Raw genomic sequence first — 18473 nt, forward strand, 5'->3', positions numbered from 1 at the left:
TCACCACACAGTCACCAAGAATTTTGTTCCTTTTTAGGTACCATATGTAGAGGGGCTGCCCAGGAGCTGCTTGAAGGCCTGCAAATTCCTTGCTCCATCATAGACTTGAATTCTTCCTTGGCACATTTAAGTTTCTCAGGAGTAAGTCTTCTGGGAGTCGAAAATTTAGGAGAACCTTCCGTAACGATATGATGTTCAACACCATGTGTTTTTACCGAGGAAATTGGAGAAAAACGGGTGAGTCCTGGAAATTCGGTTAAAAATTTGTGGTACACAGAATCAGGAGATGTGGTAAAAATTGACAAATGTGCAACTTCTTGAATTTTTCCAGTATTCATAAGACCGGTAACATTATCAATCAATTTCTTGTTTTTAATGTCAATTAGGAGATTAAAATGACAAAGGAAATCGGCGCCTAAAATAGGACGTTGAATATCCGCGACACAAAATTTCCATTTGAATTCTCTCCTTAAACCGAGGTTCAAAATTAAAGTTTTAGAACCGTAAGTATTAATTTGAGTACCATTTGCGGCAAAAAGTTTTAAATTAGTATACCACGGCTTCAATAAAACCTTTTTAGGTAACAACGATATATCAGCGCCCGTATCGACAAGAAAATTCAAATTTGAATGTCTGTCGAAAATAATGAGGCGATTGTTAGAAACACCGTCGTAAGCAGCCTCAATCTTAAGCGGCGTTTTTAGTTTTCCTGTGAAGCCAAGAATGTTTTGGACATAGAACAAGGTAAAGTACATTGTTTAGCCTTATCACCAAACTTCTTATGGTAAAAACAAATTGATGTATCTTTAATATCTTTATTTGATTTGTCTTTGTTACGCGATAACGATCTAAATCTTCTATTCTCTCTAGACCGGCTTTTGGAACGATCTCGACGACGAGAAACTTCAAGAGCTTCGATTCTTCGTAGCAAATCGGCGAAATCCGAAGATTTATTATTTGCATTATTGGAAACTTCCGCGACTTGCAAACCGCCGTCCCGATCAGCAATTTTATCGGCTAATTCCGCAAGTTTAACAAGAGGAACATCCTCTACTACGGCTAAAGTCGTTTGAATTCTATGTGGTAAGCGTTGAAGCCAAATCATTTGCAAAACACTATCTGCTAAAGATCCTCCAGACAAATGACGAATTTCTCGAAGTAGTTCCGAAGGCTTTTTATCATTAAGTTCAATTCCAGCTAATATTTGTCTCAAACGTTTTTCCTCTGAATCCGTAAAGCGATTTATTAATATTTTCTTTAAATAATTATATTTATCTGTTTCGGGTGGATTTTCAATGACTTCAGATATGTTTACTAAGGCTTGTTCATCAAGATGACGAATGACAGAACTATATTTAATATCATCTGATCGAATTCGATAAACCGTAAACTCACTTTCAATAGAAGCAAACCAGAGTTTAGGTTGTTTATGCCAGAAAGTCGGTAGTTTTAATAAACGAAACTCATTTGAGTGAATTTGTAACATAGGATTACTCACCTGATGTCCAGTTTGAGAAGGTAAAATATTAATATTATCTGATCCAACCTGATTTGATCCGCTCGCCAAATCCATATCAATCTGTGTATCCGAACAGGGTCTAACTGGTGATCTATCGATTGGCATTTTCCTCTTGTTCCAGGAATCCGATAAAATGATTTGAGAATTTCCGTGAAGGACTAATCCGCCTCTGATGTTTCAAAGATCCGGAGAATGAATCTCTTAAAATCAGAATATCCAGCAATTCTTCCAAGCGATGATAATATTTCGCAGACTTCAAATACGACGATCACTTGGCACTTATTCCGCATCAGCCTTTAAAATGCGTCGGCTTTAATATCACGTCGGCTTTAATATCACGTCGGGGTCACCAAAAATGTAGCGACTTATAAATAAATTCACCAGATCTTTGAAAAAGTAATGTTTATTCATTGAAAGTATAAAGCGAAAGAACAAAAAGAATTAATGTGTAACAAATAAATGAATGAATGTGTTGTTATGGAAATATTGATTTTTCTTAAAAACATTATGTATATTAATGAATTGAAGTTATTACAAATGTATAAAGATGTAAAAAGTGTAAAAGTGTAGTGAAAAGTGTAAGGTGTAATAAAAGTGTAGAGTGTAAATGAAAGGTGTGGATGATGAATGCTACAGTTTGTCACGTTTATTATTCCCGAGAGAGGAAAATCCACTCGGGAGAGAGTTTATAACCTCAATACTACAGAATGTCACTTCATCAATGCAGCAATCCCAAGGATGCACTTTTTGGGTAATTATATAATAACAGTAACACACAATAGCTGCAGTACGAGGTAATATCATTTAATTGTCAATAATAATAATAATAATAACCGAAATTCAAACTATATAGTATATGCATGTCATATCAAATTTAATTAATTCTAATTATGCTATTGTTGTTACACAACGCATTACTTGAGGGTCCGTCGCATATCAACAATGCAGAAGCGAGGAAATATCGTATCCATGTGAAAAGGACAATACGTATAGCCCCAAAGAGGACATCATTACATACCATTGCATCGCAAACATCCAAGTTAGTCATTAATGGTACGCTTTTCAAGTCCTCAAATAATTAGATATATCAAAATATATACACTAGACAGTATAAAGTTTAATACAAATGTTAATACACTGTAAGTCAGGTAATTTTTGTGTGGTTAGTTGTCACTTGATTAACTTGTAGCAATTAGTGCCATATACCGTCACATAACTTTATCATGTATTAATTTATTATAAAATAAGTCATTTATTATATTTGCATATTCCAGATACACACACAGCAGCTTAAAAGTGTTGTTAAAATCACTAGGTATCAAGATTGTCACAAATTAGGATACTAGGACACAAGCCTAGCTGCGGAGAAAGTATTATTTATCCAAATTTGATATATTTAGTGATGTAAGTATTTTAATATCATTTAGTAGTTAAAATTGTCTTACTATATCATAATAAGTATATTATTCAAAACCAAATGACTTTAGGTTATTTAATTGTCAAATAAATGTTTAAGTTTATAATATTGAACTCTAGTATTTGTTAATATGTGGTTATATAATAGATCCGTTTATCATGGCACATATTGCTTTAGTTCACACATTTAGAAGGATTATTACACTTATTAAGAGCTTTTTAACTAAAAATATCAATGTTTTGGTATCTATTCAGTATTATTACAAGGAACACTGCACTATGTATGATTCCGTAATATGTTATGTAAATTGTTAATAGAAAGTCATTTACTAAATACTTATATTTTATGTTTACACTAGGAGACGACAATAGATGAAGTGCCACCAATTAACTCAGAAGGATTTCAACTGAGTGTTGACATATAAATGTAAACGAAGGAAAATCACATACCCAGGACACCATATGCACTGATGGTGTAATATAAAAGTCCACATTTATCGATGATCACTTGCAAGATAGCTATTTTATCCTGTGTAGTATACAATAGATGTATCTTCAGGAATATTAACTTTGAACAACAATAAGTGGTAATTGAGTATTTTTGGAGTTTAAAGTTTGTATTACTCACAATTTAAAGTTTTAAGTCATATAAATTTTATACACCGCGAGCAGTACTGTTTCCATGCACATTTTATGTCTGTACGATCACTTATTTTAAGATTTTAATATTATAGAGTTTTGTAATAAATTTATAATTTCAACATATGTAATTACTACTTTAATAGAACATCCTTCACTAATTTGTTCTTACACTAGATTCAATGCATATTTTACATCATTACATACATGTGTTAAATTTCCTAATTAAACAAACAGTTAATTGATTATTATGTGTAATGAATATATCATTGCTCGTAGTAGATTTATTACTTCAAAACAAACTATTTCTAGATTATTATTAGTAATAAGATGTTTTAAGGTTTATATCGTTCAATGATTAGTATTTGATATTTATGTGCAAGACTTTTGCAATTTAATACGATCTGCTTGTCATTAGCATTTTAACTTAGTTTTAACACAAAAAATATAATTGTTCCACTTATATGAAGATTAATTAAGAAAAGTTATAGACTTTGAGCATTACTATCCAATGATATTATGGAAACAGCTAATAGCTATCAATATTTTATATAATGTAAAGTTACGTAGTACGATGTGTGTGATTATTATTGAAATGTCACATGTCAATTACTTATGCATCTCAATACATGTGTCCAGATGCAGCAGCACATGGGATCCCAACAAATTAACTAAAAACGTACAAGATTGAGGCACTGAGGTACAATTATAAGGAAATATAACACCACCAGCTCTCCACACATATCAATAACGTAAGAGCTTAATGTTTATCAGTAATTATTTGTGAAGAGATCACTTTGTTCCACATTGGCGTTTAGTTATTATAATTTACGCAAAAATGTGTAATATTTCTTTACTAAACGCATATACTTTGTTCATTTAATTAAATTAAATAGTAATTTATGGTTTATATAATATTAATATTATAGTACTTGACACATTAGTTGGTGAGTTCACAATTTTAGTGTATATTATTATTATTAAGTAGAGTGTTTTACTAATTATCTGTGAATTTACTGCGTCACATATTTCTTTTCACTGTTTATGTATGATAAATATTTATATCAATAAGTCGATTATATGGTCATTATGGGTTTACAGGGCTGTCCCTAAGTAACTCTGTGTGCCCATATATAAATTTAAAACGACCACACAGACATATATAAGTCACTTATCTTTTGCAGGTCATCAGGATGGTAATATATTGTCTCACGTGGACCACCAGCAGTTTCCAGGAGGCTTCATACACCACAGTCCCTCCGAGGAAGACCAGACTGATGAGGCTGTGTTGCAGCGTCAAAGGGATGATATATCCACTCAATTATATATCACTATTTTATAATTAATTTGCACACATCGAATATCATATATTTTATATGTCAGTTGTAATTATTATCACTAAATGAGTTACAATTTACACACTAGTATATAATTTTTAGTTAATTTAGTAACATAGTACTAAATTCTCAGTATATCACAAGTTACAATATATCAGTTTACAAAAGATATTAAGTTTATTTAAATGTAACTAGTTAACTACCTTTTCACAGTATATCAAATAATGCAGCTAATCAATTAAAGATTCATATATTTGAGACCCAATATTAGTTTATTTATTAATATCTCAAAAAACATAAAAAGTATATAGAAAGTATATTATAATACAATCACAGTCTTGTGTAGAATTAGCTAATAGCCAGCCACTATATAATACTTATGCAAATATCTTATTGCATTTATAAGATGTCATTTGCAAATAATCCAGATTTCACAGATCACTTGCTTCAATAGAAAGCTTTACTTATCTTGTAAATTAGAACTAAATTACTCACTAAATAATCTAAATATAGATCATTTATTCAGAGTACATATATGAAGACGTATCTATATCTATAGAACTATAATTTATGATGAATACTTATTCAAATCACTATATATCTATCTTAGAAGTGTAAACAGTCATCAAAATATAGACAGTTTTGTATATTAATTCAATTCTTATAGAGAGATTTCTTATTTCACAGAGTTCATGAGGAGGATGAAATATACACTATAACCGTCCACCATTAGCTCCCAATATCCTATGAATAAGGGATCTTCTTCAATTGTTAAATAAATTATCTTCTCAGGATAATTTAAAGTCGAATAGGCACATCCAGATGGGTGAGTATAGAAAGTTCACAGTCATTGCAAATTACACTATATATATATATGTTCCACTAATCAATATCTTAGAAGCAGGCACCAAACTAATATTAGATTTTTGCTTATTTATTTCAGATAAGAGAGGCAGTCAGACATAGTTTAATGGAGACATTTATGCAAAAAGAAGGCACTAAGATCTTATATCGTGTAGTGCACATACTACGTATAGAAGAACATGTATCAATATTCGTAAGTTTACTAAATATTGACACTAATAACCAACTTGTTTATTCAACGTATATATTTATTTAAGAATCAATATTAGATTTAGCAATAAAGCCAGAACTAGTACTAAGGTTTATTCTCATCTATTGCAGATGAAAGAAGCAGTTACTACATCACAACGAGAGTACAGTAGTAAGATACGAACAGCTTATCATAGTAATATTATTATCTGATATGAAAAGGCATTAAGGCCTTACTAATTTATGCATTATGTATCAATAATTACAGTGGATTTCTCATTTAAGTCTAGCTTATTACTTATTCTATTATTTGTCAATTAATTAAGTAAGACACTGTATGTTAGCACATGAAACTTTTATATTGTGTTTATTGTTATTACGTTCATAAACTATAACGTCTTAACTTATTCTATATTAATAGATTATTATTTAATAGATATCCGAAATTTATTTAAATTGTAACATCTGTTAAACTCAATTAAGTATAAGCAATTTTAGTGAATTTTCTTTATAAATTCAACACATTTTAATTAAGTACTGTCTATATTTAAGTATTCATTAATTAATCAGTTAAGACACTAAATAGTAACACTTAATTGATCAATATCAAATCACTGTTTTTTTTGTTTTTTTTTGCAATTTTGATAAAAGGGTTTAATTGTATATGGGGCATAGCTATCCGGACTTTTCATTTAAAAAATGCCAAATTTAAATTTTTTATAAAATTTTAGAATTTCTTTAAAAATTAACATATTTTAGTTTAGACAGAAAAAAAAAAACACTATTTTTTGTTATTTAATTAAAACACTAGTGGTCTTAATTATTCAAAACAGTTCCTTTTATATAATTATTTTAAAATTAAAAATTTAGGTTAATTAACCCCAATTTTATTATTGTTGTTCATAATTTTCCCGGGTTTTTTAAATTTAAAGTTTTAATAAACACTTATTATGTAACTTAAAAATCGGGTTTAAAAAGCGTCGCCCCTTTTAGGCCCCGCAGGCAGAAAAACAATGCCAACCCACCTGAGCACGCCGCATGCGCGAACATTGCCCGTTAATTTTAAAAACCCCCCGTTTTGATTTTATAATTTCATTAAGTTAAGTCAAATTAATAAATTTATTTTTTTTTACAAACTCTTATATGACTAAGTTTTTAAATGTTTTAAGTAAAAAAGAATGTTAATTCACAATAATCAATTTAAAATAAAAAATTTCAAAAGTCAAACCCCATAAATCACTAGGCAATGATGTGCCGCCAAAATTTAAAGGGGGAATGTACCAACGCAAATGAACCGAGCGCATTGATCTAAAAGGGAATATTTACTGATTTTATAAAGAAAATTTAAAAAATTGGAATGTTTTTAAAAAATCTAATCACTAGATAACTTCTTACTTATAAAGACTATATAAAATTTTTTACTTTCCGTAGAAAAAAAAACCGGTCAAATTTGGGGGGGCCCCAAGTTTTGACGGTTTCCCCCAAGGGGAAAAGGATGCAATATCGATTTTGAACGTCTTTTATACATAAACTAAAGAGTTTTCATGTAAAATTTTTTACAAAAGCAAAAAAAGGCATAAATACATTAAAAATATATTCCCATGTGAGAAAAAAATTAACACCGTGAATAAAATTTTTTACCCAACCCTTTTGGGCAAAAGAGACAGCAAGTCAAAATAAAACTATTTTTTTTAACAAATTTTAAACAATTCTGCACTGAAATTTTTCACAGGCACTACTTAATGTTAGTAAAAATATATTAAAAATTTTTCCACTGTAATAATTGTCTAAGGCCCAAAAATATATATTTGGGGCATAGGTCTATTAGTAAAAGAGAACATTGATATCTCAGCACAATTCACTTTTTTATCTAAAAGTTTATAGAATGTCTAAATTATTAATGTTGTTCATCACAACAAAAATCTGGAAAAAAAAAAACCCATTTTTAATGCCTTTTAATTCACTTGTAAATTTTTTTTAACTCCTCCCCAAAAGCCACCAGGCAGGCAAAATGTGTAAAAATTTTTTTCAGAAGTTTTTTTTAAACAAAAAAATTGTTTAAACGACTTGCCTCCATTTGTTTTTTAAAACTTGGCCCACAACAATAACCAGTAATGTTTTTTGCACTCAGAATGCACTTAGAACCACTTTTACACGTCTACTGTCGGGGGGGGTACTCAGTGCACGTGCACCGAGAGAAGTCCCCAACCCTTTTTTTTTTTTATGCAGGAAATTTGCCAAACCAAACTTCGCCGTCCGCCCCCCGAGGGGGGGGGTCGAGGCTTTGTGGGGGGTTCCCCCCTTACCCAGGGACTATGGGGGGGGGACCGACCAAAACCCTGACTGAAGCCCTGGTCTTGGGTTTTTTGTCCCCCGGGAAAAACCCCTCAGAATTATTTTACGGTGACACCCCCCGGGCCTGAGGTAGGACACACCCCCCCCAAGGGGGCCTACGGGGGACCCCCCCCGGGGAAAACAATACCCTTCCCAAAGGGATGGGGGGACCGGGCTACTATCCCCCGACTTCCCGGGTCGACGGCCAGGATGGGGCCCCCCCCCTCCCCCTCCCCAACCCCCGGTAATAAGGGCCGCACGCCCCCCCCACCTTAGACGCCCGGGGGCGTCACAACAAAATGGCAAAAAATTCCCCTCCCAAAAAAACCAAATAAGGGCCACAGACCCACCCTTGGGGCCAACGATGAGGCCAGAGGCCCCCCCCACAATAAGGTGGGGGTTGTAACTCCACCTATAACGAAGACAACACTAAACCAACAAAACTTGCGTGGGGGAAGAGGCCGCAGTTTTCCTTTCGGCAACCCCCCACACTCAAAAACCATCGCCGCTACCTCTAAAATAAACGGGGGGGAGCGGGGACCAGGAGTCACCTCGGAACCTCCCCGGGGGCCCCCCCCATCCCCGCTACACCTACAAAAAAAAAAAAAACCACACTAACTTGGGAGCAGAGTCCCCGGCACGGGGAGCCCCCTCCCCTCCCCCCGCCCCAATGATCCCCCCCCCCCCCCTGGGGGCTATCCGGACCCCCCCGCAGGGGGCCCCGAAGCCTGCCGCTCCGCGCAGGAGCGCCCCCCGGGGGGGCCCCGATCCCAAAGGCCGCCCCCAAAAGGGGCGACCGGAGCCTGCGCCCGCCATCCACCCCGGAACTGGGGCTTTTTTGGCCCCCCCGAGCCCCAGGGAGTGGCTCCAAAACTCTCCTTTCCCCCCAAATGGGGCAGCGGGAGTGGCGCCAAAACCCCCGCACATGTCCCAACCCCAAAACGATAAAAGGGGAACGATCCCCCCCCCCGAGCATCGATTGCGGTATGCCCCCCTAAGGGAAAACGGAACCGAAGGGGGGGGCCAACACCCCCCCCCCCAACCCCCCCCCCCCCCCAAAAAAAAAACCCCCCCCTTTATTCTACCCTGGGGTCGGCCCTGCGTGCTTTGCCCCCCGGGGGAACGCACCCACACTTTTTTTTTTCCCCCCAAAGGGGAGCCCCGGGGAGTTCGAATTCTCCGACTCAAATCCCCGGCCGAGCATCCCCCCGAGACCTAGGGAAAACCCCGAATGTCACCCGGGAGGCGTTCCCCCCCCCCATAGTCCCAGGGTCCGGAGATCCAGGTTTTCGGGGCGGGAGCCCCCCAATCCCCCCGATCCGCGAAAACTTCACGGATCACCCGCCAGGAGACCGCTTTTTCCCCGGTGTTTCCACCAGGGGCCTGCAAAGCGCCCCAGTGGGGCGAACCTCATGTTCCGGAGGAATACCGATTCCCCCGGTGTTTTCGTTCCCCCCCGGGCCTCTCGCAACCCCCTATGACCTCTTGTTCCACAGGGTCCATGTACCCCGCTGATCGGGGTGGCCGAACCTTTTTTGGGACCCTTTTTCCCGCGAACCGGCTTTGATTGCAAACCCGGCTAAACCCCCCCCCCAAGGCCCCCAGCCCCCCGCGCCGAAAATACCCCTCGGGGACGGAGCCCAACCCCCGGGGGAGACCCCCTCCTGACCTCGACCCCGTCTCCCACCACAGGCGTCGAGAGGACGGGGGAAAACCCCCTTTTCCCCGGGGGGGCAGAAGCAACGACCCTACCTCCTCCCCCCGGAAACCAAAAAGGACCTGGGGACTCCACAGCCCCTTTTAGGCCCAAAACCCCTGGAAACGCGTTTCCCGATGAGGAGATCCACCCGCGCTAGAAGCTGCTGGTGGGACCCCCCCCAACCCCGCATCAGAGGAGCCCAAAAAGTCCCCACCCTCAGAGGTGGTCCCTTTTGCCAAAAAAAATTCCGGCTCAGAGACCACCTCCTGTCCCGTTCCGCGCGTTCTTCTTCGCGGGGGGCGTCCCCCCCCCAAAGAGGAGGAAGGGAGCCACCAAAACCGCGCAAAACCTCCATCCTCACAGAGCTTCCGGTTGCGGCCTCCGCTCGCGACGCCCCCCTTCAGCCTCCGGGGCTTTTCCCCAAAGCCCGGCAGTTACCGAGGGGGCCTTTTCCCCCGAAAAGTTTCCCCCCGGGATGAAGCCCGGGGGTTCCAGTAGCGGAGCGCGCCCTCAAACCCCGGGGGAGGCAGAGGCACGCCAAAACACCCGTCACCCACAGACCCCCCTTGGGGTCGGTCCACGGCGAACCCCCCCAGTTTTTTCTCCCCCTTCCCCCAGGCCCCGAAACCGGAACCCTTAAGGGCCCCCTCTCTATGGTCTCCAGGGGGCCCAAAAAGGTTCCGACCCCCACGGTCAGAGACCGAGGCCCACCACCCCGGGTAACCCCCCCCTCTTCCCGAAAAAACCCGGAAAAAAACCCCCCCAAAACCATCTCCCCTGTCCTGAAGCCAATCCGGGGTCCCGGGGGGAAAAAGTTTTTCTCACTCCCAGGGGGCCCAAAATACCAGGCCCCGCCACCACCGGGTTTTAATTTGTGGCACCCCCCCCAGAACAGTCGCAAAGGCCCACCTCTCGAATTTCTTTCCCCCGGGGAAGGAACGAGCCCCCTTAGCAAAAAAGCCCCCATATCGAGCACCAATCTCGAGGACACCCCGAAGCACGACTCTCGAACCGGCCCCCTAAAATCATTTTTCCCCGGTCGTCTACTTCTATAACGGCACTGTCACATACTTGCCGCGGCCCCACCGCAAATCCGGGGACGACGTCGTTGAGACGACATGGAGGGAGCCCCCCGCACCCCCCCACCCCTTTCCTATTACCACCCTGGAAGTCTTTCCCCTTTTTTAGCCGCTCATAATCTGAAAAAAAATTGGTTCTTTCTGTGGGGGGGTTTTCTTCCCCTTGGAGGTTTTTTACCAGCAAAAGGGGCCCCCCCCGGGGTTATGTGTTTTTCCTTTTACCTATCAGTGGACAAGCCCCCTTTTTGGCCTGCACCCCCCTCGCACTCTTTTTTCCCCCTACCACGAAAACCGCGGGGGATCGGGGGATTTTCGACCAAAACCCCACTGGGGATGACCCCCCCTCCCCCCGAGGGATGCCCCCTAACCAACCTGACAAGAATCCTTTTTTTTTTTTTTTTTTTAAATCAGGAAATTTGCCAAAAACCCAAATTTGCCGCCCCGCCCCCCGGGGGAGGGCCAGGAGCTTGGGGTGGATTCCCGTCCGAGTACCCCCGGGGGAAAGGAGGGGGGGGGGCCCACCTAAAACCTGATGAAACCCCGGTGTAGGGGTTTGTCCACCCCAACCGCTAACGCATTGCATCACGGTGGACACCCCCACGTCCTTTTTGGAACCATCCCCCGAGAGATACTAAGGTTCCCCCCCCAAGGGGACTTTTTTTTCCCGGGGTTGGGCAGGGGGGGAGCCGGCTAAGCCCCCCCGGACCCCCAGAGTCGACTGAAAAGGGGGGGGGCCCCCCCCCTTCTCCCACCAACCCGGGGAAAAGGAAAACCCCCGCCGCCCACCCCCCTTTTAAAAGTCCAGGACGTCCCAAAATACGTGGAAAGACATGTAACATCCCCCAAAATAGCCGAGAAGGGCCCCGGGGCCGCCCTTAGGGCCAACAACGAGGCACTATGGCCCCCCACGTAAAAATGGAGGGTTGTACCCCCACCTATGAACGAAGGACAACAAAACAAGACTACATAAATTTTGGGGAGGTAAAAAGGCCGGGACCACCTCCGCAACCTCCCCCTCCAAAACCCCCCCACACCGCCCCCTACTAACATAGCTTCGGCAGGGGCCGCGAGTCCCCCCGGGCACCCCCTGGCAACCCCCCGCCCCCCGCTACTCACTCCCAAAGACAAAACGACATGAAGGGGGACGCATTTATTCCGACTAACCCCGTCAGATGGTGGAGGCACCGAACTTACCTTCCTCCCTTCCCGATCGTCCCAAAAAACCGGGCTTCTCTCCTGGGCCCCCTCCGGGCCCCCGGGAGACCTCCGTCGCTTTGGGGTAACCCCCCACCGCCCCAATACGAGGAGGAAAAAAACTTCTCTTGCAGGCCCAGATCCCCACGTGATTCGCAGACCCCCCGGGCCCCCGCACATCCCACAATAACGCGCGTACAAACGCAGCCCATGCCCCCCTTTTTTCCACACCGATAAAGTGGCAGGTTTTATCCTCCTCAGAGGGGCCCTATTGACGTAGCCCAAAGGCGTGACATCTGTAACAGGGTGGGGGGCAAGGCAACGTCACCGTCACCCTCCCCCCCCCCCTCCTGTTGCCCTCCAAAAAAAATTTTCTTCCCCCGCCGCAACAAGCCACGGGTTCCAAGCCGTTTTTTCGAGGGCCCCCAATCTGGCCCCCTTGGGGGCCCCAACGAGCAACCCACGTGGGAACCTCCCCCCGGATCCTCCCTGGTCTGTACCCCCAAACCCCCCCAAAAGAACCCCATCCTACGCGAGGGACCCAAACCCCCCACCTATCATTCCCCCTTAAAAACTTACGAAGGTTGAACCCAAAGGATCCCCTTCCCCTAGAGTCCCTACCGGAAGGACCCCGGAACCCCCCGTGACTCCCCGGCGCAACCAGACCCCCGATACCTAACCAGGAAAACCCCCTCCTTTTTCCCCCTTCAATCCCCGCCCAAACCCATCCCCACCCTCACCCCCCAAAACGTCAGGAAACCACCGACGCAGGGGAGGGGCAGAAGGGAGACGCGCTCTCCCCTCTTTCCACAGGTCCGGCCTTCCTTGGAACCACCTTTTCGCCCCCCAAAGCCTCCTCCTCTTTTAGGGGGCCCCAACCGGGAAATCCCCAAACCCCGCCAAGGCGGGGCGGCGGAGCCCCGGGGGAAGGGGGCCCCTAACGCAACCGCAACCCTCCTACCCGGGAGGGCCCCCCACGCAGGGGAACCACCCCCCCCAAGGGGGGCACCCAGCCGCCCCCCAAAATTCCCCCCCCAACGGGCCCTAACCGACCACGTCGCCCAAAAACCCGAAGCGCGGTCAGAAGGGCCCAAGTCGGTCCTACTGGGGGCTCCACATCAGGCCGTCAAAATCCCCCTCGCGCTTGGCGGAGACCCCCCGAAAAATGGTGGGGGGGGCTCTTCCTCGCACCTTCTTTCCTTTTAAAAAACCCCAAAAATTGGGAAACATCGACCCCGCGGTACCAATTTCCCCCCGGTAGGCGGTAAACCCCCCTCTCCAAGGCCGAGACTCCCCTCAAAGGGCCCCCGGTTCTCATCCCAAAAGGGTCCATCCTCGGGTGACGGGGATGTAACCAACTACTTCTCTTATCACCCACCACTTCCTCGAGGGGGCCGGGCGTCTCGGCCTGCATTCCCCAAGGGGCCCGGCCCCCCGCCCCCTCTCCCCTTGAGTGACGAAGGTCTCTCCTAACTAAGAACCCCCGAGTAGTAAAACTCTGGAGCTCCTCAGTAAAAGCCCGGTGGGTGCGTTCTCCAAAAACCCAAAGTAAGGGTTTTGGCCGAAAAAGGGTCCAAACCCTTCCGCAAAACTAGCCTCAAAACCCCCTTTCAGAGGCATTTTTAAAGGGTTTTCCCCTCTTTTGGGGAGATTTGCGTAGTCCCCCTTTTGCGGGGGGCCCTCCTTCGCTTTTGGACTTACCCCCTGTTTTCCCCGGGATGCCCCTTTCCACCTTAACAGTCTGTCGTCGGGAGCCCCAAATCGTCCCCATCACTCTACTCACTCGGCTTGGAGGGCTTGGGAAAAAAACGCTCCCAATCTCCATCTCCTCGTCACTAACCCCCCTAACCCTTTTAGGGGGGGAGAACTGAGAGCCGATACTCTACACTGTATCCTCCTCGAGTCATTACTCAAAACCGCCGAAAACCCTCAGATCGATAGGATCAGTATTGCACGCAATCATGGGGCCACAAAGGGTCCACCGCGCAGCATTTTCGCAAAAAATTTCAGTTATTAACCAGCCGTAGTAAAGCCCCTGAATGTACTCAGAATTTTTTTATCCCCAGAACGGGGATGTCCTCCCCAGCTCTTTTGGTCGTCATTGGACCCAAACCTCCCCTCACGGAAGCATGATGACATCTATTACCCCTCGCGAAATTTTTCCCGACGCTGTAGCCTTTTCCTCTGCGGACCCTCGACAAATCCCCGACGACCCTTTTTCGATGACAGAGGAGGGAGCCAGGCCTACACCCCCCCCCCCCCCCCCGGTTTTTGGGGTCCGAACCCAGGGTTCGCTTTTCTTTAACCTTCATATTGAGAAAAAGAAAATTGGTTTTTTTTTCGGGGGTTTTCCTTCCCCCTTGGAGGTTGCCTTACTCGCAAAAGGGGCCCCCCCCCCCGGGGTTTTTTCGGGGTTTTTTTCCTTACCTAGTGCGTGGGGAAGTCCTTTTTAGGGCCTGCACGCCATCACTCCTCATTTTTCCTTCGCACAACCCCTCGGGGGCCTCGGATTGCGACAAAACCCTACACTCAGGGAGAATTGTGTCCCCTGAGGGGGACGAAGAGATCCTTTTTTTTTTTTTTTTTTTTAAGTCAGAAATTTGCCCAAACCAACTTTTTGTCCTAAACCCTTTTGGGAGGGCCGGAGGCTCGTGGGGATTCCCGCCCCCAATTCCGAAGGACTAACGGGCGGGTACGCCCAAAAATGCTTTCCCCTGGTCGTTAAGGGAAGCCACCGCGGAACCGCGATCGCATTTTTCACGGTGGACACCCTGCCGGGTCCTGTTAAGGATGCAACCCCGGGACTAAGCTGCCCTCCAAAAACCCCCCCCCGAGGGTAAAAGGGGGGGGGCCGGGGGATCAGCTCACTCCCCATACACGAGGTCAACGTGCAATGGGGTTTTGGGCCCCCATCCCCCCTGCTCCCGGTTGGCGAGGTGACCGCATTACCGACCCACATGAAGTTGACGTACAAGACTCACGAACTGACGTTACACTACATGTATACCCAACCCAGTAATAAAAGAGACCAAAAAGGGGGCCCAGCCCGACCCTAGAGAACCCTACATTAAAGGCCGACAAACAAAAAAAAGGGGGGGGGAGAGATGTAAAACCCCCCCTTTTTTTACAAAAAACAAGAGGCCCCAAAAAAAACATAACCCGGGGTAGGTGTAGGGGCCCCGGAGCCCCCCTCGGCAAACTCCCCGGCCCCCAACCCCCTCCCGCTACTAAACAGAAAACGACAAGGGGCAAGAATAAGGGGCCAAAACCCCCCCTCTTACGGGGAACATGGCCCTCCTCATAACAAAATTTAAAATCACGGGCGAATCAACTCTGTTGGGCGCAGGGGAAGCCACGGATGCCCTCTCGAAACACTCCGCCCCCCCCCGAAAACTCCGAGGGCCCGCCCGGGACTGGGGGGTGCTATCAACCCCCCCCCTCAGGGCCCCCCCCAGCCTGCCCCCCATTAAGAGGGACATTTCCCTTCCCCTAAATCCGCAGGGGGCACAACTTCCCCGGACACCCCTCGACCTGCACGGTGGTTTGCTTGCCTTCCCTGATGGCCGGGGCACAAGGGGCCGCCCCTCACAATGGGGGCCCCAAAGGGCCCTTTCCCTTTCCCCAAACCCCCGGAAACCAGCCGCTGCGAAGAGTAAAGCCCCCAACCTGTTGGACGAGTGCCCAAAAGGCGTGGCTTGAAAACGTATGGGGGAGGGGCCCCAAGGGGGGAACCGTCAGCCTGTCCACCCCCCACGAACATACCAAAGGCCCATTTTGGATGCCTTGGAGCTCCCTTTTTGGTTTCCCTTTTTACCGCCCCCTTTATATATTTTCATTGTTTTTCCGAACCTTTTCCTCGGGGTCCGTATGGGAGCTTGTTGGTATTCCCCCCTTTCCCCCGCAAACCTTTCCCCGTAACTTTGGGGTTTTTTTGACGGGGGGTATAATGGGAATTTTGATTTCTTCCTCTTGTTTCTTTCCCTTTCCATTTTTTTACCTTCTCTTCCTTTCTTGTGCCCTATTCCAGTTGTTATGTGCGTCCCGTTTCTTTTTTCGGGTCATTTTGGAAAAGGGGGAATTTTCGTCGCGTGCCGTGTTTGCGCGTATTGCTTTAGAGCTTGCTCCGGAATTATCCAGTGCGTTGCAGTGGGGGTTTGTCTTCCTGCCTTGCTTAACTTCTTTTCCAGATTTTTTTGAGGGTTCCAAACCCGAGTTATCCCTCCATCCTCATCAATATCCTGTAATAGTCGTGATGGAGGGATCTTTTTAATCGGGGGTTTTTGGTTTTTTTGCCATCCCCCTTCCCCAGCTCTTCCTCGACCTAGCCCCTTTGGTTTCCCCTTGGATGCGGGCTTCCGGTGGTCTTCCCCTTCTATCATCTGCACTCATCATGGTCCGTCGAGAGACTCGTTCTGAGTCGACCCCCCTTAAAAAGGGAAACATTACCCCCCCTGAGGACAACCTTTTATTTCCTCTAAAGGGTGTCCCTTTTTATAGGGTGATGGGGGCCCCATTTTTCCACTCGAGGTTGGGCCCTTTAACCCAAGCCCCCCCTCCTCCTTATTTGTTTGGTTGTGTTTTGGTTATTTGATTTTTTTTTTTTGTATCCCCCTGTCCCGCTGCGGCTCCCCCCCCCCCCGGGTATACCCCCCCCGCCCCAAGGGGCCCCCAAAAAAGATTGGGGCCCACCCCAAGGCCGGGGGCCCCCAATTCCCCCCCCGGGGGGGGGTATGATTAGGCCGGGGGGAAGCACCCCGGCCGAACCGGGCCCCTTAAAAACCCCTTTTTGGGGTTTGACGCCCCCCGGGCTTTCAGGGGCCCCCAAAACCCCATGTGTGGGTCCGCAGCGGGGGGGGCCACCCGGGGGGGCCCCCCCGGGCGCTTTGGGGGAGTCGCCCCCCCCCCGGCCCGCCTACAAGCCCCGGACACTTAGTGAGCGCCCCTGGAAAAGGTTCGACAAGGGGGGGCCCTCTCCGGCGGCGGTTGGGGAAAGGAAAAAGGCCCCCCCGGAGAACTCTCTCGCGCCCCCGGGGCCCCCCCCCCCCGGAAAAATCCGAGCCCCCGCGACAGGGGGGGCCCCGGGACCCCCGGTTGCCCCTGGGAACCCCTCCGGTAGCCCCGGGGAACCCGGCGCGCCTTCTCCCACCCCGGCCCCAATTTTGGGAAAAGTCCCCGCGGCCCGGGTGGCAAGTCCAGGGGGGCCCGGGGGAGAGCACCTCTCCAAACCGACTCTGGACTTCCCTCTCGCCCCCGAGCCCCCCCGAAAGTCCGAGGGCCCCCACGGCCGCCCCGGGGGGCCCCCTCCGGGCGGCCCCCTTTGGAAAAAACCCCCCCGGGTATCCCTCGGGGGACACGCGTACCGTCGCGCCGACTCACAAGGGGGGGCACGACGTGCCCCCCCCCATTCCAACAGGATTTTTTTATGATAGTACCCCAAATTTGAAAAAGTTCTGTTAAAGCGAGAAACGCGCTTTCAAACTTCGTCTGAAAAAAATTTTGGGGATTTGCCCACTTCTTAAAAAGTTAAAAAGAAGCATTATCGAAGCGCCCCGGTGGTTTTGGTTTTGGGAGTGTTTTTTTTTTTGAACTGCGAAAATCGCTGGACCCGAATTTTCCCCCGGGTTTTAAACTATTTTTTTTTTTTTTTTGTAAAATTTTTTTTTTTTTTTTGTTTTTAGGAACTTTTATAAATTAAAAATTTTTTTTTTAAAATAATTAAATTTTAAAAAAATTTTTTTAACATTTGTTCCATATATTAAAAAAAATTCGTTGCTTTCGTCAAAAAAATATTGGAAATTTTTAAATTAAAAAAATATTCCTACAAAAAAAAAAAATTAGTAAAAATTTTATCAAAAATTTAAAATTTTGGGGGATTTTTAAAAATTTTTTTAATTTTATTTTTTTTGGGTAAATTTTTTAAAAATTTTTTTAAATTTTCAGCTCAAAAAAAAAAATTTTTTTTAAAATTTTTTTAATTTTTTTAGAGCTTATTTTTTTTTTTGGGGGGGTCTCGGACATTTTTTTGTATATTTTGGGGGAGAAAACAAAGCTAAGTTCGACCATAAGGGACCCAGCCGTTTTTTTTAAAGAAAGAGGGGAAAATCGTACGGAGAAGACGGAAAGCGGGGTTTTTTTAAAATATCGACCGTTAGTTACACAGTACAAGGAAATTTAAAATTTCCCCGGGGAAAATTTCAAAGGGG

General features: G+C 45.5%; 2 long non-coding RNA genes across 2 annotated transcripts; both read left to right on the forward strand.

The window, feature by feature from the left end:
• Positions 1-2083: 2083 nt before the first annotated feature.
• Positions 2084-5149, forward strand: LOC114928141 (uncharacterized). The gene is made up of 5 exons (XR_003819028.2): positions 2084-2572; positions 2794-2923; positions 3295-3522; positions 4214-4326; positions 4759-5149. It is a non-coding gene; the product is annotated as an uncharacterized LOC114928141 (long non-coding RNA).
• Positions 5150-5653: 504 nt separating this feature from the next.
• Positions 5654-6180, forward strand: LOC146722994 (uncharacterized). Its single transcript, XR_014924821.1, has 3 exons — positions 5654-5737; positions 5855-5968; positions 6097-6180. It is a non-coding gene; the product is annotated as an uncharacterized LOC146722994 (long non-coding RNA).
• The last annotated feature ends 12293 nt before the right edge of the window (positions 6181-18473 follow it).

The sequence above is a fragment of the Nylanderia fulva genome, unplaced genomic scaffold (genome assembly GCF_048542155.1).
Source record: "Nylanderia fulva isolate GAGA-0341 unplaced genomic scaffold, ASM4854215v1 Scaffold249, whole genome shotgun sequence".
In the NCBI taxonomy this organism is placed as follows: Eukaryota; Metazoa; Arthropoda; class Insecta; order Hymenoptera; family Formicidae; genus Nylanderia; species Nylanderia fulva.